Below are 27,045 nucleotides of genomic sequence, written 5' to 3' on the forward strand. Positions count from 1 at the left end.
AGGTTGTACATAAAAATTTTAAAAAATTATTTAATTATCCGATATCTTAATGTCCAACACATACACACACACACACACATGCACACACAAACATACAGTGTTTTCACACATATTCTCCCTTACCATTTCTGTATATAAATGTATATACATATGTGTGTATAGATGTATATACACACACACACACACACACACATACACATACACATACATATATGTATATATACATATATATAGACCCATACATACACACACATGCTCATTATAAGAGGCACTCATTTTTAAAAGGAGAGATTAGGGTCTAACAATTTGGTATTCACTCACCTTGTTTCTGGTTGAGCATCTATTCAATGACATTAGTTCTTGGAATAAACCATATGATTCCCCAAAACAAACTAAATCAATTGAAATCCTCAAGTTTTAACTGTGGCATTTCTTAACTTTTTTTTTTTAGATTTTATTGTGTTTTCATATTCATATATGGTATACTTCTCAGATATAAAATAAAACAGATATAGAAAACAGAGGCTGAAGAAAACCTGCCCAACTTCACCCTGAATATCAAGAATAAAACATGTCCGTCATAATCAACATGGTTCTCTTAACGCTCTGGAGATTCCAGCTTTTTGTCTCCAAATAAAAGTTATGGCTGGTCCAGAAGATCAGAGGGTTGATTATCAGTGGACAACACCACCAGTGATCATTCTCCCTTTAGCACCTAGAAATGTTTGCCCCTCTGCCATATCCATTGCTTACTTGTCCCCCAAGTGTTTCTTTCACATCCTCTTTATCCCAAAGTCACACCTAAAATTAGCTCTGCCTAAGATGCTGCGCTCCCTAGCCTCTCTAGGCCTCATTCATGTTACTGGTTTAATGTTCTTTCCCCTCTTTGATACTCATATTAGAGTCTTGTGCCTAATTTGTGAAGCAGAAAGCAATGTAGCAATGTTCAAGACCCCTGAAAACAGAGTGCAGCTGTTGAGTGACCGTATAGACATCTACACAAGGTGAACCAGAGAAATGGGGTAAAGCTAGGGAAAATCTTATGGCTCAGTGGTGAAAAATCTGAATTTTTGTCTCATGCACAATCTAGTGTTATTGTAAAACGAGAGGCATACACAATATATGCTGAACATTAATGGAGGAAAGAGACTACATGATTCATGTTGTGGTGTGATGAGGAAAGAGACTCTAAGGTGGGTAAAATAAGCATTGACAGAAGAGGAATGGATGTCCTGCATCGAAAGTCACATCTGGATGATAGTAAGGCAGTAATTCTGGCTGGAAAGGTGTGTTTAGAGGGAACAGTAAAGAACAATGGTGGGAAAGCAGAGTGGAGCCATCCTATGAGAGGCTCTGAATCTGGGACTGTTGAATTTGCACATGATCCTTTAGAAACAGCCTTCCCCCATGCCTTTTCCTTATTTACCTCCCAGAATCAGCTTTGGGTCCTATTTGCTCTCCTTATCCATCTGCCTCATGGTGGAGAGGTGCGTGCATCTGTTCTGAGTCTCCTGTCAATTTCTCCATGAGACAGATGGTCTATTTCTGTTTCCAGACTTTACCAGACCCCCCTGAGTTTTTCATCCTCTGTCCCTGGGGATTTATTGCCAGTGCAGCAACAGTTACCATGTGGCAGATGAGTCTGGAGAATAAGTTGTTGCAGCAGATAAATTCACCAAGAAGCCACTCCAGCACATTAGCTCATAGCCTTTCCGATAGGTAGCATCTTCTTATCATAAGATTGGAATGGTTAGAGGAAGGTCAATACAATTTAGATTTGGACTAAGGCAAGTTGGATTTATTGGTTCTCCTTGGATTTTTTCATTACTTTTTTTCTCCCCTGCAAAGATTTTATTATAAGATTCATCATTTTGGAGAGACCAAGAGACAAAGAAACTTAAGATATTAGATGTGTCTATCTTTGAAATTGGGACCTTTTACACTTTCCTATATCCCATACACATTTGAATCAAATTATCATTAACATCAGCCCCCAAATGTCCCAGTTTGTCTCTTCAACAATGATAAAGGCAGTACAACAGTCATTCTTCTTACTTAGGGGTCAACCAGAGCCAGAATCTCCTCTCGACTATTTGCATTATTGACTTTACCCAAAGGATTCCTATATATCAGTATGGTACAGTGTGTCTTGCAAAGAGTATTATATATTCATCATCTACACAAGTCAAAATATTTCCTTGAGTTTGACAGCAACAAAATGCTTCTGGGTTTCCAACTAATCATCACAAACTATATTACAATAGTCAATAGCCACCAAAAATAAATGAATCAACCAGGCACAATGGTGCACCCCTGTAATCCCAGTGGCCAGGAGGAGTGAAGCAAAAGGTTTGCAAGTTCGAAGCCAGCTTTAGCAACCAAGTGAGGCCCTGTCTCAAAATAAAAAAAGAACTGGGGATGTGGCATAGTGATCAAACTCCCCTGGGTTCAATCTCTAGTACCAGAAAACAAAACAAAACAAAAAGACTGAATTAGTATAAATCCATTATCCATTTGAAGATATAACATCCTTGAATGCTTTCCCTAAACATGGTAAACCCATGACGGTTCTATATGCAAAAGAGTTGTAGATCTATTTAATTTAGATTTTCTCCAGACTTAGGCAGCCTCATGACTTAACCACTATGCATACTGTCCACCTTCACTTTGTACTTTGAAATCTGCAGATTCTACAAGTCATTTAATCAGGATATATCCAAACCTGGTCTAAAAGACACTGAGATCTCACTGATGTGACAGGACAGCTTGGAGGGGACTTTTGCTACCAGGCACAGGTCTTTCAAGGCCTATAGTTGAGTTCTGAGAATGAACGATTCTCTGCAAATTTTTTTTTAAGACTATTAAAAGCTTTGGCCTTTCCTTCATTAAGGGGTTAGGTTAGGAAGTGGACCTAGGAAAGACAAGGGGAAGCAGAGATGGGAGGAATGAAGTGTTACACTTAAAAATCAAATCTGTACTCATTTAATATAAAGAATGAAACTTTTTTCAAGCTTAAACTCATTCCTCTTTTCAGAGTTCAATAAGACATGTCCACCAGTTTCTTCTAACGCTTTCGAGATCTGTGCTTCAAACACACCACTAAAGAACTAAGTATTCCTCTTAAATATTATAATACTATTTTTAAAACCAGGAAAAGGGGTTTCTCTTTTATTTGAAGATAATATTTTTAAAGCAGATCAAAAGACTGGCCTAGAGGCCTTTCTAATACGCACCTCTCAGAGCAGATCTTCATCCCATTTTATATTCAAGTTAGAAACTCATCTTTTCTATTTCAGCAGTTTATGACAGAATACATGCTGATTTATGTTTTTTTTTTAAAAGAAAGAAAGAAATTAAAAAGTCAAAACAGTGCCATAATTGTACCTTAGTGATTTCCATACTTTGAGAATATCCACAGGAGTATGCACATGCACATACATACATGTAACTTTGGGGCTTTAATGGTCATGGCCTATGGAAGTCTAACTTTATACAGAGCTTGAGAATTAATCTCTTCTCAGTTTCCATTTTATACTAAGAGGGACCATAAGATGATGGAATTTAAAGGACAATAATTGAAAGACATGACTACAGAAAGGTGACTTTATAAACAATAAAGATAACAGGTAGTTATGGTGCTTTGGATGAAAATGGTAGCCACGTTCTTAGTCCCTTAGCAATAATCAAGTCTCTCAATCATCTGCACCCTGGCAAACACCTTCCAGAAATATGTCTAACTAGTTGATCATCTAGGACATTTATCAGTATCTAGACAAGACTTCTCAAGAGAATAAAATGAAGCTTTTTCTTGCCAGAAATGGAGAAATTTCTCTCACATATTTGCCAAATTCCAGTCTCTCTCTTTTGTGTGTCTTTCCAATCTAGTTTCAACCAGAAAGTCTGAGAGGTAGATTCTGGTGTGTTCTGAGGTTTGTTTTTGTGGGTTTTATTTGTTTCGTTTGTTTTTTGTTAGAGTAAAAATAAAGTCAATACTTTTCTGTCCCCTGCAAAGATAAAAAGTCACAGGGGAAGCGTGGACTGAGGCCATCAGGAACTACAGCAGGAATTTGCTCTTGATTTAATCTTAATATTTATGAGTCTGGGTTGTAATGAAGATACCTTGGGTTCCTGAGCAGCTCAAGTCTCCAGCAGTTTATGATGCTCTTCTATTACAGCATCTTGCATTCTGTACTTACCCCTGTAGAATAGACTACCATCAACCAGCACTGAAAGCCAGAGTATTGTAGCTTCCAAGAAGCAAAACCAGCAGAGATAAAATGTCCTTGCTCTTGTCACAGTACATTTTTAGAAATAAGCAGCTGATTTTATTTTCTAATGAAAAAATCTGTGAGTAAGTTTTAATTGTACTGTGAGGGAAAAAGCCCATTTGCAATTGAATCCAATTACAACTCATTTGTGATTAAGATTTGGTATTTAATATTGATGGGTTTGTATTGTTTTCTTATTGCCGTCTATGGAGAATTCAATATGAACAATATATTGAGCACAAAATAAGCAAATGCCCATTGTTTCTTTACTCTATAAATATTGGATGGGATTTATATTGTAAATATAAAAGAATTGCTTGTTAAGAGTAGTTTAAATAAAAACATGAATATGCATAAATGAAAAGCACCAGTGTTCCTGTCTAATGAAATTCCATAAGCAGACATTACACAGCATTTCACATGGAGACTGCAAATAAAAAAAAAAAAATAGAGGTAACTTCACATACTAAACCTCTCCAATTTCCAAACTCTCTTTTGACAAAATAAAGGCAATTTTCTATGTGCTTTGTTGAAACTACCCTTGAAAATAGATGTTCAGTTTAATAGCTACATAATTCATTGTCCAACTTTAAACTTTATTATGGACAAAAAAATTCCTTTGTCCCAATCCTTCCAGTATCATTTTCACTCCAAGTTAATGACTTCAAAAGATGAATGAATCTATCTTAAAATCTAGAAGTTATACTTGGTATCTATAAGAGAGAGAATACTCATCAAACATAATTTCAAATAGTTATGACCACATTGGGTAACACAGGAAATAGCCATCTATCTCTGGGTCTTCTGTTCTGTTCCATTGTTCTATGTGTCTGTTTTGTGTCAATGTCATGTTGTTTTTATTATTATGACTCTGTAGTATATTTTGAAAACATGCATTATGTTGCCTCCAGCATACTCTTTTTCCTCAAGACTGCATTGGCTATTTGAGGTATTTTTTGCTTCCATATGAATTTTAGGATTGTTTCTTCTAGTTCTGTAAAGGAAAGATCATTAAGACACACATTATATCCAAAAAAAAAATGCTTTAAAAGCATCTAAAAACAAATGGGAAAACATTTATATGGTATTTTAAGTGATATAAGGCAGGATGGAATGATCACAAATAGGTAAAAAGACACATAAAAGGCTGAAGTACACAACACACACATACACACACACATATACCCAAAGTTTATAATATATACATAATTATTTTATGTGGTTATAGAATTGTAATTTTCTTCTTTTCACTTTTGAAATTTCTCCATTTGGTTAGTGGGTGGGCTTTATTTCTTAAACTAGAAAAATACATAGAGTCATTATGAGAGTATGAATTAATAGTTTCTCTTCTGTAAAAGAAGGCATTCAACCCTAAAGGAAAAGAGGTGGCTTTCAGGTACTCATTTATTGTAACCCATTTCCTTGCAAATCTAATTATTATGATTTTGCTCCAACAAAACTAAAGCCATGGATATTGCATTCCCTCTGTCTAACACCATTGTTTTCTGTGCCAAGGCTCATTCCATGGAAATTGCTTCACTCCACTCAACTGTTCTCAGCCAATCCCCCATGCACATGATTCAGCCCAGAGAAATGGCCTTTCCTGCTCTCTAAAGCAACCTCCACCACTTAAGCCTTCCAATCAGACCCATCACTCGTGGGAATAATCTTCTCAGAACATTTTGGCATTGAAGAAATAATGAAAAGAGAAGATTTTGTAAGTCACAAATTACTGGACTCCATGTGGCAAACCTCCTAGATAGAGTACCTCACACAAAATAAGATGAGAAATTTCCAAAACTCATAAAATATGTTTTCTTTCTATTAACAATGTTGGAGTAGAGAAGCTGATTTTGTGTGACTATTTCTTAGACCAGAAACATGAACTGAGTTCTCAGAGGGCTGAAGATGGTGGAGAAGTAAGATTATATCTTTAAAAACTGGAGGCATTCATAATACAATGGGAGAAACCATCCCAGACTCTTGTGTAGAGAAAACTGATGTTATAGATTCCAATATTGGGGAAATACATACCATCTTGAGAAAGGGCCAAGACAGATCCTGAGTTGAAAAACAACTATTAGGTATAGAAGAGGGTTGCAAAGGAAAAAGCACATAGCTCTTGTGTTTAGGACAATTCAACTTGGGCAATAAATAAATATACAATATTTAATAATGATAATGATAGTGATAATGATTAGATTAGTTCTTTTAGCTTGAATAACCTTACCATCATTCCCTCCTTCCTCATTACCTGATGAAACACCTCTCTACCTCAGCAAATCACCACACCCATCATATACAAAGGAGCATAAGAAAGGAGAACTGGACCATCAAGTTCTGTGCCACTGAAGAAGCCCTGGTTGCTTCTGATAAAGTGCAAAGGAGTAACTTTTCTTATGGTCCTTGAATGAGAATAATCATTACCTGCATTTATGGTAGATGTACTCTATATTTACACAATACTGTGCCAAGGATAACGTGCATTGGACAAATTAATGTTTCCTGAATTTAGGATCCAGTTCTGTGAAAGAAAATTTGCCTGATGAAGGGACATGACCATAGTGATGATTACAATGTTGTAAGATACCTATAAGCCCTCAAAGGTACTTTAAGGAAGTTTTTGGATCAGTCATCTTTCCCAAGGCTAGTGAAAGAGTCATTCCCCTAGTCTCTGTGAGCCCATGGGAAGTGGGGAAGTATTTTATTTAGAGTAACTACATCTACAGCAATAATTCAAAATAGTGAGGCAGTCAGCAGCAGGTTCTGAAAAGTAGAGGAAAAGGATGGGAAGAAAACTCAAATCCAAATCAATTTTAGGGAAAAGTAAGAAATGTCTGGTTGAGTTCATTCATATACAACTTCTCATGTCTTTCATCAATTTTGTATTTTCTTCAACTTTGGATTCTAATTAGCTACTAGTTGCTTCCTTTCTTTATTTTCCCCTAAAATCTAAAAGTAACTTGATGGTCACTTGAAGACCCCTTTCAAACATTGCCCCTCTAAATCTATTTTTCATTTGCATGTGCACTTCTCAACTCAGGGACAGAAACCGTTTTGACAAAATTGGATAGATGCCTTAATCCCAGGGCTGAACCGTGGATTCAGTGCATTTTAGATTTAGAACTACTTGGCCAGGAATATCAGAAAGAAGGGACAATATCCATGTACTCAAGTATCTAAGTTCTTTTCTTTCTTTTTTTTTTTTTTGTTTTTTTCTTCTAACAGAGTACCAGAGAATGGGTAATTTATAAAGAACAGAGATATATTTCTTACAATTCAGGAGGCTAAGAAGTCCAAGGTTGAGGGCTCACTTCTGGCAAGGATCTTCTTGCTTGCCATCCAATGGTGGAAGGCAGAAGGGTAAGAGAGAGCAACCTCACGTGTCAGAGATGGAAAGAAGCCAGACTCTCCTTTACCAGGACCTCACTCCTGTGATAAGTAACCTATTCCAGTGATAATGATATTCATCCATTTATGAGGTCAGAGAACTTAAGAGATAGTAACTTCCTAAAAGTTCGACTGTCCACAGTGTCACATCAGGGATTACGCTTTTAACACATGAACATTGGAGACACATTTAAACTGTAACACCATGATTAGATACTTTTCCTTACCATGTGGAGTTAACACAAGTCTATGCATATTAATTAAAGTGTGATAGCATTTATTTCTCAAAGGATTTGTATATCAAATGATTCTAGTAACTGTGGGTTTTAGTGTATTTTCATGCTGTTGCCTTGGATTATAATAAATAAGCAATGACAAATGTTGGCCTTTAGGCCTAGATTATATCAAGACCTTGGATGTATTCAGGGATCTGAACAAGTGTTGACAAAATAAGTAAATACACCTAAGAGCAGAGCTTTCTGAATTCTGTTGAACATTCTTACTGGATAATAACCAGCTGTTGCTGAGTGACACTCACCATAGACATGAGTGTGATTCCTCTTTGCCAATAGCCCCTACTTAATTGCACCAGTTAATTTAGTGTAAATTACCTTCCATATTAATTTAAATTACCTTCTTATCCCTGCCTTCATTTGGGTTTACCATTTTAGGTGTAGATGCAGACATGAAATTCACAGTTTTTTAAAGTGGTAAACACCTTGAAAATTAAATGACATTGCTCCTGTGGCATAGATGTGACAAAGAAATACAGCTCTAAACTTGAAAATGAATTTTTAGTTAAAAAAATAAATCCTGAAGTATTCTGGATCTTGGTTTGGCAAATCATGTGACTTAACTCCATTGTCTGTTGCTGTGAATGGATATATTGTTTTTTTAATTCATTTGTATGGTGAAATCATAGCACCCTGCACACGTTTGAATTGTGTGTACTATAAAACTGAGAGCCAATTCCCCCAAGCCATTACATTTAGAGGCTGGTATTTGATCTATTAAATTCTATAGCCTTCATCTATTCTGCACTGATCCCTACTAAAGAACCTGAAGTTGTCATCCTCCAAAGCAAGCTGCAGTTTGCATTGTTTCCATTAGATGGCGTAGAAGATTTTTTAGGTACCAAACAAACAGGAACCTCTGAAAGCCCTAAATGTGATCAACTGCTATGTAAACACCAGCAATTTCAGTTCCACCTGAACATTTTTTGTAGAAGGAATCTAAAGTATTTCCAGGGAGGAGCTATTTTATAACTTATGAACCATTTTTCCTAATTACACAATAAGATGAGACCATTTCTTGGTAATTGAGCTCTATTGTTCCTTAGTTGATAGCCCTATTCCTTTACAAAGTGGAGAAAAATAGTTATACCAAGAATTGCAAAGCATATGAGGAGGAGAAATTTAATACATCAAAGATCCAGGCTCAGAGCTAAAGCCTAGAGTATATTAACCAAATATTTTTGAAAACTTACTAGTTGTATATAATCACTAGTTTGTTGTCAGTTCATTTACAGCTATTTTTGTCTATGAACACATTTTTCTATAGATAACTTGAACAAGAAATGGCCTTCAATACTTTGAATAAACATAAACCTAGTCATATGTAAGCTCTTATATTATTATGCGTGCCAAACATTTTGACCTCTGCACATCTATCTCATCTAAGTTTCTTGGGGCTTTTTCATAGCTTGAAGGTCTTCTGCCATTTTTGTTTTGTTTCATTTTGTTTTAGATTCTAGGGTAAAGTGCTCAACATTAGTTTTGTTAGAAATTAAAAGCATTCAACAGAGCCCTGCACTTTGTTTTGGTCCATATTGGGGAAAAGAATTTGATACAGATCCATTAATATGTCTGTTGACCTGGCTTGGATACCCATAGTTCGTCACTTTTCATGTGTTGAAAGACTTAGAGAAATCCCACAAGACTTCATGCACTGGCCAAAATGAAAGCCAATGTTTAAATAAACAGGAAGAAAATGTTCTACCAAAGGGGAGACCTCAGCACACTTGAACCAAATTCTGGTTAGCTGGTAATCAAAGTACACAATGTTTGTAAATTGCCCATATTATCTAATGCCAGTATTTTGCTAGCTCTTTCCCCAGTGGTTCATTTCTATTATTCTCTTCTATATGGTATTCTAAACTTTGAGGTTTCAAAGTCAGGTTCCTCTTTGAAAACAACAACTTGAATTTAACATTCTGCCATGGTGCAGAATGGAGTGCTGAAAAGTAATCTGCTTCAAGCATCTCTCCAAGAAAAATCAAGCACAGGAAACAAAAAAAAAAAAAAAAAGAAAGAAATGACAAGGAAATAATGGAGGCAGAGGGGCTGCATTTGACTCTGAGTCCTTTCCATCTCTTTTTGGGTAACTTATCACTGGTAGAGAATGTGAAGTTGTTATTTATCCATGCTGCAGTCCCATTTCAATAGAAATGAAATGCTTCTAAGGTGAATTAAGGACTCAAGGTAAAACACCTTGGAAAAATAGTACAGTGAACAATGAGTCATTGTTCCAGAAGACGTCTTGGATTCAGAACAATTAGAAATAAGAGGATTGCAAGCTTAGCTGAGGTGGCGCACTTGAAAATTGGAAAAACCAAAGGAGCAAACTCTGTCAGCTCTTTATTAGTAAATCTGTGGATATTAGAGTTCCCTTGTGAGAATACTAATGGCAGATTTCACTTAGCACAATTAACATATCTTATCAATTTGAAGGAACTAATATATAACACCCAAGAAATAAAATTAAGGAGGATCATTATGATATTCTTCTTGAACACTGTAGGTCATCTGAAGGTCTAGGTTTGGTCCTCATTCTTATTTACATTGAGTTAAAATTTATCTCACTAAAACTCGTTTTATTGATTCTTCATAGTTACATATGCAGCTTTAAGAACAGGTATATAGTATAGAGACTTTCCTGGCAATAGGTAGCAATCACTTTTTTTTTTTTTTTTGGCCATTTTCACTTCTAAAGATTCCAAATGCACACACACCCCTTTAAATCCTAAAGTTTCTGAGAACCAGTTTGTCTTGGGTAGCATGAGTATCCTTGGTTTATCTTTCTAAAATTCTTTGGCCTTCTGTTTTTTATAAATACTTGCATATTGTAATTGTACACTTTGACCTCACACTTTTTCAAATCTGAATAAGAAATGTTCCTTCTAAATAAGAAAAGCTGTGAACTTAGTAATATGACAATAGCACTATTTTCAATCTAATAAAACAAGATTATTTTTAAAAAAAAATACTGGCTTCTAAAGAAAATGGCAAGAAGTAAAAAGTCAGGATTATTTGTTTTTTGGAATCAAAGAATCTGATTATCAATTCTAGTTGTTTTATTTTTATTCTTTATTCAAAGCTACTAAGAAACTATATGGTTAGATCAACAAAATCATCTATTATTTTTTCTCAGGTAGTCTTTTTTTGTAAATTCTACTCTTTTCACATTCTATTCTAAACTCTTTCATAAGTTCTTTTATTTTTTCCGCGATCATTTCCACAAAATCATTGCAGAAGAAGAAATATGGGAGAAAAGTTAACTTCCTCTTAAATGGTAAGTCTTTTGGCTGTGAAAGTCATTATATCAACTCAATTTTGGTTTCCTTTATGCTGTGGATGTCCCTATACAGTAGTGGAGCTAGGTGACAAGCCCCTCTCCTCTGAGCCTCACTTGTAAACCATGGTGGAAAAGAGCTAAACAAAACCTCAACACTTTAGAGAAGAGCAAAGTTAACTGGTCCATGTAAGGACTGAACTTCTGATCTGGAGTTAATAACAGTACAGTTTTCCTTTAACTATTGAAGAAGATATCTCCAATTATTTTTTAAGAAACACTCATATAATATGAGCTATAAATGGGTGTTCTAGAAGAAAGATCCTATGAGTTTGGAAATCTCTGTATATATTATATCCCTCTTTTAGAGTCACAATGTGCATTAACATAGTAAGAAACCTGAGAAAACCTACCCCAAAAAGTCTTAAATTCAGAATGCTTAGAGACTTAAGTAGCCAATTCAGTATCAACATGATACTTGAGCAAAGCTGGAAACCCTAAGGATAATGTTGAAGAGGTTAAAATGATAGCCTTAAAAGTCAATATAAAGAAGGATTTTCAATTTAGAAATGTAAGCAGTTCCTATGGAAAAGTCTACTTCCTTCCATTAGTCCTAACCCTACATTAGACAACATCTAGAAGAGCAGGTAGCAATCACCACCAAACACAGGAAACAGACCTGGATATCTTCTCAGACCCTGAAGAATTACTTCATTTTGGGGGAAAAAAGTCACAGTTAATTTTTTTAATTATACACTAAAATGTAAAATAAAGTGATTTTACTATGAAAACTGAAAACTGTATTAAACTTCTGGAATATTCCCTTTTCCATGTTTTAGGGTTCTTCCTGTGGATCACCATTGTTATGCCAATCATGAACACTTTTTCAAAGAAAAGGTATTGTAAGTGTCACTAAACCTTAATGCAAAGAGGTCTGTATTTGTATTTTAAGTCTTTTACCAATTATTGAAAAACAATAATTTTTGTGCATATTTAGGCAGCCATTAAAAGTGAAAGAAGGGTCAAAGGTAGAATGTTATAACAGAAGGGTACACTGTCAATCTCATTTATTCTTATTTTATAATCTTCTTTCCATATAAACTTAAGCCACATTTTATTTCTTAGGGTTTATTATTGTAAAGAAATGAGGTTGAATCATGATTAAGGATCTCTTTGTGTGTAGAGTGTAAAAAACTTAACATGTGTAAATACACATACTCTCATGAAATAACATTGAAAGTAAATGAACAAGGTTTTATCATAAATAGACTTTACCTAGTGAGAGAACTTGCCTAGACAAGTTCTGGCAGTTTTGTTAAAATATGTGCATGGGTGACACAGATTTCTCAATTCTCCTCACTAGATTACCTCAGGGCAAATTGTCAGGAAGATGTGCAACAGGAGACCAAGATTATCTTTTGTTTTTATTTTCAGCTAGCACTAGTACATTTGAGATGTTTTATTCACCATTTTGCAAAAATATGCTCTGAACAACGTGAGAGGGAGAAATTTGTCAACTGGAATGATGATTGCAGGATAAATACAGGGACTGAAAATGAATTAAATGGCCCTGAACGTGAAAAGCCCTGAGGAACTGCAGCCTCCAGAGGAGATGTCCACCCAACAGCTTATTCCCCACAATAGTTCACCCTCATCTCTTATCAACTTTCCCTGAATTATCACTTGAGAATCATGGTGTAAAGAAATGGTGTGTTACTTGAAAACAAAAATCATGACCAAATGAAGAAGGCAGGCATTATGAGCAACAGAAACATGTGCAACTTTCAAACTACTGTACAGCCTTGTTTACTTGGACAGAGTTGCTGTCAGGGGGAAATTACAGCTCAGACTCTGACAGCTGGAAGAAGCAAGTGTTCAAGGTAAAGAATAGTCTTAGCTTGTCCTGGGCAATGAGGAGCAGGAAGAGCATTGTCCTTTCTGCTCTTATCTTTCACCTTCTGCAATTCAGGAATGTTTTAGTTACTCTCAACAGAAATCAAATCCAAATAGTCTTTATTTAAAAAGAAAAAGCAAGGAAACCTCCTGATTCATTTTACTGCAGTAAAACAACACAGCAGACTTCATTCGGAGGTCAAATGGTGTTCAGGATACTTTTTTCTATTTCTGTAGTCTCCACTCTACATCTTTGATGTTGGCTCTATTCCCAAGTTGGTCCTCAGTCTGGGGTCACTGGTCCCAAGATGGCTGCCCAAGGCACCGGGGCTGACGTTGTGTTTGGCAAGAAGGAGCAGTGCCTCTGTCTTAGCATTCTCAACAAAATACTCCACATTCATTCTGACAGACCCACATCCTTGGATCAATTAACACATTCAGAGCGATGTGATGTGATGAGCTGATTGGTATTAGCCCAAGTTACAAACCGATTCCTAATCCACTCGCTGTAGTCATAAGGAAGGGTCCTCAGATGACAGTGCAATCAACATCCACCCCAAAGTACAGGGGGGTTCAGTCCTAGTCAAACCATGTGACTGGCAGAGATCACAAGATGTGTGTACTTAGTAGGTGGGTGTTGCTAGAGGAAAAACCATCTGTCCTAGCAGGGAGGAGACAGCACTGGGCTGCAAACAGGGAGGCCCATTGCAGACCTTCTTCCTAAATCTCCAGTCCTGGACCTTTGGTATCTACCAGGATCCCATTTCAAAAGTCCATAAATTCAGTTAGCTCATTGGTTCTTGTGAATCAGTTTGATTCAGAAGTAATTCAGAGGTCACCTGAAGAAACATTTTTAAGGGAAAAATACTTTTTTTAAAAATGATTTGCCTATATTTACATATGTTTACTTACAAAAGATCATATACACATGCATATATATACTCACATGTATTTTTCAAAAATGTAATATATGGGATCTAAAAATGGATAATAAATTATAACAAGATCACTCTAAACTCAAAATAATAAATGAATTAAAATCTGGATGGGTTAGTTTGTTTGTTTGTATGTTTGTTTGTTTTTCCCAATGCCATAACAAATCATCACATCCTGGCAGCTTAACATAATACCTGCTCCTTCATTCATAGTCTCTCTCGGTCCGATTCTGGCACAGCATGGCTGAATTGTCTACTCAAGGTCTTACCAGTGTACAATCAGGATATTAGCTAAGGCTGTGGTTTTCACTTAGCGCTTAGGGTCTTTTTCCAAGATCATTGCTGTTAACAAAATTCAGTTTCTTAGGTTGTAGGACTGAGGTCCTAGTTAATTGACCTGTGGCCCTTTTCATCTTGAAGCTAACTTTGAAACTAATCCTGACGGTACATTGAATCCTTCTTTGCTTTGAATCTATATGACTTCCTCCTCTGCTTTTAAGGTTGCATGTTATTACATTGACCCTGCCTGGACAGTCCAACATACTCCTTAATTTAAGGTCTAATATTTAGTCAACTTAATTACCTCTACAAACTTCCTTCTGCTGTGTGATATAACCACAGGTATAGCACCAGGCAATGAAGACCTGGGGAACAAAACTCTGCCTCCCACACTATATAAGATTTACTTTCCACCTGGTGAAATCAAGTGGAAATAGAGGAAATCCACTATTGGGAAGAACCCAAGTGTGGGTTCTTCAGCTTTCACATTATGGTGAATAGCATCCTCCTATCTATTGATATATGTAGATACATATGTAAATTACAGAAACATAAAAGATGCTGAGACTTTTCACTTGTTCTGATTTAGGATGCTAAAACCTCTGTTCTGCAGACTAGAATCAGTAATAAGGACAACTTTGAAAGAATCTGCCTGCATTTATCTTGTGTTTCTTTTTTGTCAGACAGTACAAAGAAAATTAAGGTTTTTCTTCTTTGCCATACATATAATACTCAGAAGTGAAAGCTTAATTAACTTGTCAGAATCATGGCATCTCTTTTCTTGAACTGCTGTATCCACCTTCCCAAAAGATTTGAAAAAGGAAGAATAAGCCTTCCCAAACACCTCCATCGGAGGAACTGCACATGCACAGCAATCTTGCCCTCTAGCATTGCTTCCTGCCATTATCATGGTGTTTCCATCCCTCTGTGTGAGCACTTGCTTTCACCACTTGTCAAGAAATGTCTACAGTGCAGAACACCGATTGTTCCATAAGGTGGGGCCCATCAGGTTGCAAAGAGGAAGCAAAGCAGAGCAGCTAATTACCATGTACCAAATTCGTCTTTTTCAGGAAGACAAAAAAAAAAAAATTAAAAGAAGCAAAGAAGTTGACAATTCCAGTGTTGCCTATATAAGTTAATTTTCACTTTCTTACTATTGACTTTTTAGTATTCGACTGTCTCAGAAAATGATGTTCCCAGAAGCATCTCAAATATTGGAGCAGATCTTTTCCATGCGTGAGCTTTCCCTTGGGTCTAAATTATTTACCTTTGAAAGCTGCATAAACTCCTTCCAGAAGCTTAGAGACTGAGTGTAAATTGCAAATTGTTTCTTTAGGTTACTAACTATAATTCGAGGGATTTGAGGTACTTCCCGTGTACTGGAAAAGATTGACAACGTCTTTTTTTAATCTTTGACATTCACTGTCTCAAACTTCTCCCTCTAATACACAACTTAGCTTTTCTAACTAAGTTATATTTCTAAGACAAACCCTTTCCTCCAGGATAATTCTTTTATTCTGGAATTGCATAGATTTTATTTCCTCAGTATTTACATGCTTTTTTTGCTCAATTATTGACTAAAGTTCTTTTTGTGGCCTTGTTCCAGGACTTTCCACCTTCCCAAATGAATGACAATATTCACAGGGGCTGAGAACACATTTTTATTACTAATTATTGTCAATAAATACCATTGGCTTGATTGTATGTTTAGCACCTTTTTAAAATAAAAGAAGTCATTGAGTTAACAGTTCTAAGGTTTTCTACAAAACATTAGTTTGAAAACAGAAGATGAATCATTTTTTTCATTATGAATGCTGTGTGTGTGTGTGTGTGTGTGTGTGTCTGTTTTTCTGTTACATTTAAGATATTACTCTGAATTCCCTTGGCTTCTACTTTGTCCAGCTATTACAAAATCCAACCCTGTTTGGCTAATTTGAACATTTGTCTTCAAGACTATTAAGTCAGCCCATATTCTGCTCCAAAAACCAGATACATTTAAATGGCTTACTTGCTTACCTGGCTTTGAACTAGAAGAGAACTTATGGTTTATCAGATTTATAACCTACCTCTTTCCAAGGTATGAATAATTCTAAGAACCAAGTTTTATTATCCAGGATGTAGACAGAGAAAATAAGCTTTAATGAAGGGAAGAGAATAAATGTTAAAAATAAATCAGAAAGATATTCATGCTTTAGTGGGAATAAAATATTAGCTAATTTATAAATTTATTTGGATTTACTTCTATTATGAAAAAAGAAAATTCTGGCTAACTTACAAAGGACCTCAAATAAGCTTAGGTTGTGAAAGGCTATCTGTAAGTTCCTGTGTTGTAGGTCCAACACTGGGGAGAGCATCCCATCTGTTGGTGGAATGCAAAGTGGACATGTTTTTCCCCCCTTTGGAATTTAGTATTTCATATATCTATGTACATTTTCAAGTGAAAGTTGTATAACAAGAGGGGCTTCTGTATCATGCTTAAAAGTATCAACATATGTAAATATTGAGAAACTTTACTATTTATCTTTGCCACAATGTTGCACATAAGCAAACAAATCTCAGGATACTTACACCTTTCAGTTTTGCTCAGAAGCCTTTAGCTGCTGCTAATTGAGACAGAACTTGTTTAATGTGTCTGTTATCAGTTGCAGGTTGGCTAAGTGCTGGCCAATCCAGGAAGGTCTCAGTCAGAATGACTTCACACTGTCCCACTTGGTCTCCTGTTCTCCAGCAGACAGGCCTGGGCTTTTAATCTTGGGGTGAAAGTAAGTGTCCAAGAAGAAGAGCAGAGTTGTGTGTACAAGGTATCTTGAAGCTTAAGGTCTGAACTGGCACTTCATCATGTCTGACATAGCTTGTTGGCCAGAGAAACTCCAAGGTCATCCTAGGTTAGGGGTTGGGAAAAGAAACCATCTTCTAATGAAAGGAGCTACAATGTCACATAAGATGTGAATGCTTGGGAGTGAGGGGAACAACTGAGGCAATCATCAGTCTTCAACACCAATCTTGTAATATTCCAGCATCCTTAAAGGAATTCAATATATTTGTCTTTACTACATAATATAAAACAAAAAATACATAATTCAGACAAACAATTTGTCATAAAAAAAGAACATTTGCCAGTGGGTCTTGTTTGAGGCACAATACTTTCCAATTTTCTGTATTTTCTAAATATAATTAACTTTTAAAAACTCATGGAGTTCAACCACATAAAATTTCTTTGCACCTTCCTTATAAATATGTCTGATTGTACTTTCTTTTTATTTGTTTTTGAAGTTAATGTAGCATTATTTTTATGTAGAGAAAAAAAATATTCTTTCTTTTAAGGTACTTTATACACACATGCACACACACATGCTCCAAGCAAATGCAGAATACCTAATACTGTCTCAGAGTGTGGTGAGCCCTGAGACTAGCCACATAGTTCTATCTGCTCATAAACTCCAGGGCTACTCTATATAATTGCAGGCCTACAGACCCCTATTCCTTGTACCCTACTGAGAAATTCTATTCCCCATTCTCATTATAAAATGTGCACAAAAAAATCTTAAATTACAGAGTCCCACATTTATTTCTACACATGTAACTAATTAGATTTAGTAAGGCATTTTCCAATGCAGTACATCAGGCCAATGGGCTAGAAATATTTTATTCCAGATAGTTCCCTAACCATGTGAGTATTTGTGATCAAGAGAGTTTTGAGAACATCTTTTTCTACCAGGAAACATATCTTCTCTAAAGGAAAACTTTCATAAGCACATAGGAGAGTGTGTCTTACTTACACTGCAATTGAGGAAGATATAATCATTCAAGTCACTGGGGCTCTTATTAATACACTAAAGGGTAACTTATGAAACAAGTGTTGCCTTTAAAATGTCCCCATGGTGCCATATGGTCTTATGCAGACCCCTGTCCTTGTAAAAAAAAAAAAAAAAAAAAAAAAAAAAAAAAAAAAAAGAGTGAAATGTGACCTATCCACACTGGTGGTTTCCTTAAGAAAAGTGTTTCATCCCAGATTCCCTATAAAATTTCCTTTGGGGAAATGACTGGTTACAGAAAATGCCTTTCTTTACAATATACTGTGCTAAAAAGCTTTCATATGGTAAGCAAATAGCTATGCCAGCTAGACAAAGACTCTGATTGAGAAAGAGAATTCACAATGCCGTAGGTGGCCTCCTGCTTCCAAGTTCCATACTTTTCACTCTTAAGACATATATGTAAAAGAAAGGACAGTGATACATCATCCACATTAGTAGAATTCCTTTAGGGAGAACTCAAATGTTTTTCAAAAGCTGCAGGAGGTATCCATAGCAATGCAAGCAATGACCAGCATGGTCACATTGGCTTTTCCCTGTTGCTTTGATAACTATGTCAACTAGCTAGCATTGTGTTCTACGTGGACAAAGGGTCTACTAGCAAAATCAGAAGCACACTTTAGAGGATCTTTCAATGTCTGCCTGAGACTTTTAACACTTCATCTGAGAGGAATCTGAGAGGCAACGAAGCTTCTTTTTCCTATGCTGGAGGAAAGGAGAAAGCATCAAATAAGCAAATTAATGTCTAAATGTTGCTATAAAATTTAAAAGACCACTATAGTCATTGGGTGGGAGGTGTAACAAAGTGGTATGAAAGCACTGGATTACAGGTCAGGTAACCTGGTTTCTGGAGCAGATTTAGCTTTGCTCCAGACTAGCTGGATATCCTTGGGCAGGTCATTCTAACATACTAAGCCATGATATCCTCACTGGGCCACCACATGAGACAACAGTAAGAACAAAATGAGGTGCTTGGAAACAATTGATAAGGCAGTCTTTTGTCCTGTCCAGTTGGAGATGATAAAGTTATGACATGATGGATTAAGAAGAGCAGTTTGGACTGTGAGAATAGAATGGAGGAGGAGTGATTCATGTTGCCTTGGGGAGTTAGATGAAAACCACCGACAAGGTGACATTTTAGTTGGGTCTTGAAAGATGAGTAGGCCTTTCACAGATATCAAGGAAAGAAGAAACAGGAGATGGGGCTGCACGATGGAGGACTTTTCAAGTCCAGTTGAGTAGTCTGGACACAAGAGGACAGGGGACAGTACAAATGTGTGTTTACTCAATGAAGCAGCCAGCTACAGATTTGCTTAGACCTAAAACCAGGATACTACAGAGACACAGCCACATCAATGTTCATAGCAGCACAATTCACAATAGCTAGACTGTTGGAACCAATCTAGATGCCCTTCAATGGATGAATAAATTAAAAAATGTGGCATTTATACATAATGGAATATTACTCAGAACTAAAAAATAACAAGATCATGGTATTTGCAGGGAAATGGATGGCATTAGAGCAGATTATGCTAAGTGAAGTTAGCCAATCCCTAAAAAACAAATGCGGAATGTCTTCTCTGATATAAGGGTGGGGGGGTGACTCAAAATGGGGTAAGGAGGAAGAGCATGAGAAGAAGATTACCTCTAGATAGGGAAGAGAGGTGGGAGGGAAAGGGAGGGAGAAGGGGAATTGCACGGAAGATGGAAGGAGACCCTCATCGTTATACAGAATACATGTGTGATGATGTGAGGGGGAAGAAAAAAAAAGAAGTGTGTCACATTAGATTGGGTATAGAGAAGTGATGGGAGGGGAGGGGAGAGGAAGGGGGGATAGGAAGGGCAGCAGAATAAAATAGACATTATTATTGCTATATATATATATATATATATATGACTGCATGACCAATATGATTCTGCAAAGTGTACACTCAGAAAAATGAGAAATTATACCCCATTTGATTCAAATGTATGATATGTCAAGATCATTGTACTAATTAAAACAAATTAAAAAAAAAGAAATTGATCATTCCACCAGGCACAGTGGCACATGCCTGTAATGCCAGTGGTTCAGGAAGTTGAGGCAGGAGGATCATGAGTTCAAAGCCAGCCTTAGCAACTTAGGGACGCCCTAAGCAACTCAGTGAGACCCTGTCTCTAAATACAATACAAAAATGGCTGGGGATGTGGCTCAGTGGTTAAGTGCCCTGAGTTCAATCCCTGGTACCGCCCCCTGCAAGGGGAAAATAAAAAAGGATCATTTCTAGATCTGAAGGTCTGATATGTCTGACTTTCCACTGATACATGGGAAAGGTAGGAGCAGCATTTTTGGCCCAATCTATCTGTTTAACTCTGGCCCTATCTCTACTATTCCCAGTGGATTGCCCTCCTCCCACAGATGTGGTTTCCTCGTGCTAAGATCATGTGTGCTAGAACTAATAATGACCTTCCGTTTGTATATAGTGTGGGATCAGAGTAATATGGCTCTTACGCACTCCAATGCAGGGCTCAGCATCTTCTTCCTCTTGTTACTGAATCAGCTCTGATGCTCAACTCCATTTGTATCTTGTTATAAGCTCCGGTCCTCTCAGTCCTTAAACTGACTTTTCATGCCTAGATTCTATTCCTGATTACCTGTAGTTTACACTTCATTCCTCTAGGAATTTTGAGGTCTTTCTTATTGCTTATTCATCACTGTGGTCCAAAAGTTTGTTTTCTGCAGATAAACAACTTTGAAGTTAGCCATTAAATCATCTTGTTAAATGCCAAATGTTTCCCTCTCTAGGATTTCCATAAGTAGTCATTACTTTGCTCCATCCAGGTGCCAAGGTCATTTTGCATTTTCTGTTGGACCTCTGTAACCTCTGTAACTAATATGAGAGTCTTTTGCTGCATATTTCAACTATTGCTCCACCTCTAGACTAGACTTGATCCCAGTACATGAAGATGGGTTTATCACCATAACCTGCTTCACTGCATCAAGTAAGTCTAGTCCTGGGTCTTAGAGAATACAGTTCTACCTCCCTAAATTCCAGTTAGCCATGCCCTGCCAAGTCAGGCCATAGAATATGACATAAACTATAATACAAAAACAAAAATCTTTTATCATGGATGAAAAGTGCTCTAGACTCAGGCACTCAAGACCCCTCATAAAGTTGAAAATATTTCCCAACAGAAAAATTGGCATAAAATTCTTACCATTAATACATTTGTAAATATCTGCTTATAACTTTGGTTTGTCTATCGCAATCAATTTAACTCACACCAAGAATCACATACTTTATCTCACATACCAAGAAACAGAATGATAAGAGCTATTTGGGAGACCTACAACAATCTTCCAAGGTAAATGTCATTGTACCTATACCACAGATGTGGAAACTGAGACAATCTAATCTGCATTTCCCCCCCCAAAAAAATCAATCAGTTAGTAAATGAAAAACCCTTCGCCCATTCTCTCACCCTCCATTCATTCATTTTCTGTGTGTACCCAACTTTTACTGGTGGTTGTATGAATCATTACTACAGCATAGAAAGCTAAACAATTCAAGGCACATCATCCCTGTTCTGATTATCCCCAAAGAATTTCTTCCTCATGTTACCCTTCCATAAGTCCTGTTCTCATGTCTCTCAGGCAACCCTGTTTCCTTAACTATTCTTCATACCATCTCCTCTTCTTTCAGAGTAGCTAGTCCTTTAATCCAGCAATATTTTATAAATAGGCTGTGTGTTAGTCAGCTTTTCATCTCTCTGACAAAAATACCTGACAAGAACAACTTAGAGGAAGAAAGATTTATTTTGGCTCACAGTTTCAGAGGATTTGGTCTATGATCAGCCAGATTCATTGCTTTGGAGCTGAGGTGAGGCACAACATCCGGCAGAAGGGCTTGATGGAGGAAAGCAGCTCAGGTTATGGCACCTGGGGACAGAGAAAGAGAGAAAATGAGAGAAGAAGGGCCTGGGGACAGATAACAGTCCCCAAGGCAACACCCACAGTAGTGACCTGCTTCCTCCTACCCTACCTGCCTACCTGCTTACAGTTATTACCTCCTAGTAGGCCATTCAAATTATTGAGCTACTAAAGAGATTAATGCACTGATGAGGTCAAACTCCTTATGATTCAATCATTTCACCTCTGAACATTGCTGCCTTCCTCTAACACGTGAGCTTTTGGGGGATATTTCAGATCCAGACCATAATAGGTTGGTATCAATAAAAGAATCGGAGAACATCCAGCAGAAAGGAAGAAGCACTTAAAGGATGGAGCATTTCTAAGACCACAGGCCACACGTGCGTTGTCATCGGCTCTGCCAGCTTGTGCATTGCTCATGTTGGGGTAGCCGTGCAGATGAGGAGATGGAAAGATAGAGGACACAAACTGCATGTGTCTCACAGCTGTACTGAGAGTCTGTGCACAAAGGGTAGATGGTTGAATAACACAATTACCATAACAAAACTACACAATAGAAAGAAGAGGGTGCTAGCCCAGGTGAGACTGCCACTAAAATAGTGTAGATGGGTAGGAGCAAAGAACAATGCCATTTGACATTTCAGTGCATCTGCCTAGTTAATCCAAGACCAATGCAGTCTTCAGCTTTTGAACCCTTTATTGATGGGCTGGCCTCACACAAACCCACCTTGTTGGAATGGTTATGGTTGTGTAGTGCTCATCTTCCATGGCTCCTTCTCCCTTCATTTTGTCTTCCACTTGCCAGTGAATACATTGCAGGCTCTGTCACCACACCAGCAGGCTCCTTCTTCCCTCCCACCTTTTCCTGGCAGAAGGCCTTGCTTCCCACACCAAGGCGATAATGTCCAGTCAGAATGCATCCAAGTCCCTCTGCTTCACCCCACTACATTCATGCATGGATTTGCCCTCTATTGTCAGAGAAAGCCTTGCCTCTCGTCCTTTCTGAGGCAAACTTTCCTCCATACCCAACACTGGATCCTTCCCTATTGCCTGAAAAGCTGATTTTTGAGAATTCCTACTTTTTATAGGAATTCTATCTTTCCCTGCCCACACTGGTTCTCCTCAGCCAGCAAATTTGATCAAGTATTTCTCACCCCAATGTTCTCAATTTTTTTTGTTGTAGTTGTTATTGTGAGTTTATTTCCTTTTAAGCAGTTATATTTTCCTTGCACTTTCCTTTTCCCATGATTTTTCAAAGTGTAATTTACATTCCCACTCACAACTTCATTAGATCCTATTATTCCTCAACCTGGTTCCTGTTCCTACCACTGAGCTGTTAAAAATGCTTTTGACAATGCTATGGTTGTTTGAATGCAGGATCACAGGACTGGTCACTAGAAACACAAATCTGAAGATAACAAGGAGGTCACTAGAAACACAAATCTGAAGATAACAAGGATTCTATTTCTATTTCTATTTCTGGAAAAGTAGAATTAGCAAAGTAGCCTAAATACAAAAATAAGCCATAGTCAACATTAGAAGGTTATTTACAGGTATTATAAAATACATCTGTAAGCTAGAAAATCATACTTATATTCAAAAACATTTCTACGGAAGTTAAATGAAATTCAAAAATGCCTCTGACATATTGAATGAAGAAAATCTACAACGAGCTATTGGAAGGTTGAGCCTATATCTACACATAAATATTACCAAAAAAAATGCCTATAGAATAAAATGGAAAAATTATATACCAACTTTAACAATCTTCTTTTGTATAGAATTGTAGGTGGCTTTGTTTTCATATTTATGTGTTAATTTTTAAAGCATTATCCAATTAATATGTATTAAATTTCTTTTTAAAAAATATTTTGATGGAAATATCATTCTTAACATTTTAAACCATGTTTTTTTTTAAATAGTCCAGTTCCCTTGATAGATTTCTTCTTGCTTTAAATTCATTCACAAATTTAAGAGTGTGAGAAGAATCATCAGGGTGTTATTTAAAAAGAAAAAGAAAAGAAAAGAAATTCTGGACTTCTCCCTCTAGAGATTCTAATTTATTAGAGCTGAAATACAGCTAGGGATTTGAGATGTGGGAAAAGGGAAAAGTTGTTTTCATCTTTGTGTCGATTTGGGCCACTGATCAGAATCTAAAAATAGAGTGTTAGAAAGATCAGGGTCCAATCAAAGACGAGGTAGCTAAATGTAAGAAGTAAACAAAGGATTGAAGCTAGCAGAGTAGCTAATGCAAAAGCTGCCATCTATATCCAGAATGGGAGATTGCCATAAGATAGTTCCATGCAGTAGTAGAGGTTTGTGGGCAGTCAGGATACGAACTGGATGGCACAAACAAGCAGAAGGAATGGGTTTTGAGAAATTCTCAGGCTGCACAATGAACAATTCAAGTGGCTTTATTAAGCTTCTGAGAATACTGGAAGAAGAGTAGATGGAAACTTCCCGAGTTAATTCTCTGAGCACTGGACCCATACTTTCAGCTGCCAACTAAATACTGCCCCTTGATTATCACATGGGCATTGTGAATTAAAATTTTCCAAACCTAAACTCATTACCTTCCCTACTAATCATATGCCTATTCTCCTACTTTTTTCATCTTTACCTCCATCGAAAGTACCACTCCCTACACATTTATCCCAGTAAGAAACCTTAGTCATCCTACATTCCTCTTTTGATGACCTAACCTAGTTTTTCACCTTCAGAATAACCAGGTGTTGTGGGTTCTACTGTACTTCAAATTAAACAAATAATTGAGAGCACCCTAGCTTAGTGTTTGAACAGAGTAAATACTTTAAAAAAAATAACATTTAACCTTCTGCCTTCTCCTCAATAGCAATGAACTACTCACTACTCTCTCAAGTTCACATTCCTCTGCATATTCTGTTTTATCTGCCTAAAACTTTTTTCTGATTAAAAATTATGGAATTCTACCTACCCAAAGACCCAACTCAAACACCACTTCTATGTTAAGCATTCTAAGAGCGCACCATAAGATTACATTTTAACACTTAACTTCATTGAATTATACCTATTTGTATGCCTTTCTGTTCATTTGACCAAGCTAAATGGGCTGCACACTCTAAGGGCTCAAGCCATATTCTCTGTGTAAAGGTGAATTTCCCTGAGATGCCCATATGGATGCTGCTCTTTCCCCCAGAAACAAACATCTATCTTTCCTTCGCCAGAACTTTTCCCACTTTTATGGTAACAGAAACCCTTATTTCTGGTCACCTAATTTTGCTAATCATAATTCTCTACTCCCATCTCATCCTCAGGGAAATGCTTCAGGGATGAATATGAAAATTATAACAAGCCATCACAATCCTCAATAAGATTACTCAAACTAAAAGCCCTGTTGCTGGTGATAGCTATCATCTTACCTACCACCTAGAAATAGCATTTTTGTAAAATAAAGTTACACAGATCAACAAAGCTTGGAGAATGATCTAGAGCCCCTGAGACACCCAACATACAAGCTAATAAATTTCCAGGCATTTTAAATTAGAGTAGGATTTCTATCTCTTGGAACTATAAGAATTCTAATACTGTTTTAGCATAGAACACAGACAACTCATTTCTTGAACAAGTGCCCTATGTTGTCAAGGCTGAGCCCCTGGGATGTATCACCCATCTCTTTCCATTGCCCTTCCTTCTTCCCACCAAACAATCCAGTCCACAAACTCTTGAACCAAATCACCACATCCTTGGTGGTCTAAAATTGGCTAGTATGCTTCACTTCCTGGACATCAACCCACAGTTATACCCTCTTTCTTAAACTTTTTTTTTTAAAGAGAGAGAATTTTTTTTAATATTTATTTTTTAGTTTTCGGCAGACACAACATCTTTGTTTGTATGTGGTGCTGAGGATTGAACCCGGGCCGCACACATGCCAGGCGAGCGCACTACCGCCCCAAACATTTTTTTTTTTTTTTTGTATGTGGTGGTGAGGTTTCTTAAACATTTTTCAGAGGCCAAGTAATGGAAAACTCTTTCTGTAAAGGACAAGAAAATAAATATTTTATGCTTTATAGATCATGACTACTCAATTCTACCAATGTGGACACTGACAATATGGAAGCAGATGAGTCTTACTATGTTCCAACTAAGCATGATGGACTCCAAAATTTGAATTTCATATGATTTTGATGTGTCACAATGTTTTAAGCGCCTCACCGCAACTACTTAAAAATGTGAAAGAGTCTTAACTTGAAGGCCATACAGAGACTATACTTTACCCGCTCTTGCTCCAGATCAGAGTCACCCCCAATCTCCCAAAAGTATTCTCACCAAGACAACTTTCTTTACTAGAATTCAGCCAGTAAGTTGAAACTATTTGGACCCATTCTCAAATCTGTGCCTCAGAATTATAACCTGTGTCTGTCATCTCTGAAAATGTCCAACACATGATTGTATAATAACAGGAAGAGGAAGAAGTGACAAAATTAGAAAGAGAAAAGAGAGAAAGCAAACTCCTGATTCTTGAACGAAGAACCTTTATGGATTTCCAACATGAAGTTCTTTTTCTAGCATAATTTCATCAGAAAGTGAAGGGCCATGCTAATTTTTGGAGGGCACCCAAAGCCATCATCTCAGTCAGGGCAAGGATTCTCCTAGTTGACAGGTTGAAAGAGCCAAATGGGGATAAAAAGACCGGCCAGCTGGACCCCTACACCCTGAATGTGAATTCTGAGAGTTCACTCTGGTAAGTTCTAAACTGGCAGCATAGTCATGGTTGCGTGAAGCCAGATACAGACTGAAAAATGACTAATTTATCATTTTCAATTAATCTGAAATTTTCTGATAGTCAAACATTATCATAATTACCAAGTCAATTTCCCTATGGAGTTTAAGCATTCATGTAGGAAATGAAGTAATTTCTCATATTTAAGTTCAAATATCTTGTGTTTAAATGCAAGAAAGATAAAATGATAATATGTTATTGCCAACAAAGGGAAAAAAGCCATGGATTC

Source organism: Urocitellus parryii, chromosome 1, assembly GCF_045843805.1.
Source record: "Urocitellus parryii isolate mUroPar1 chromosome 1, mUroPar1.hap1, whole genome shotgun sequence".
NCBI classification, from domain to species: domain Eukaryota; kingdom Metazoa; phylum Chordata; class Mammalia; order Rodentia; family Sciuridae; genus Urocitellus; species Urocitellus parryii.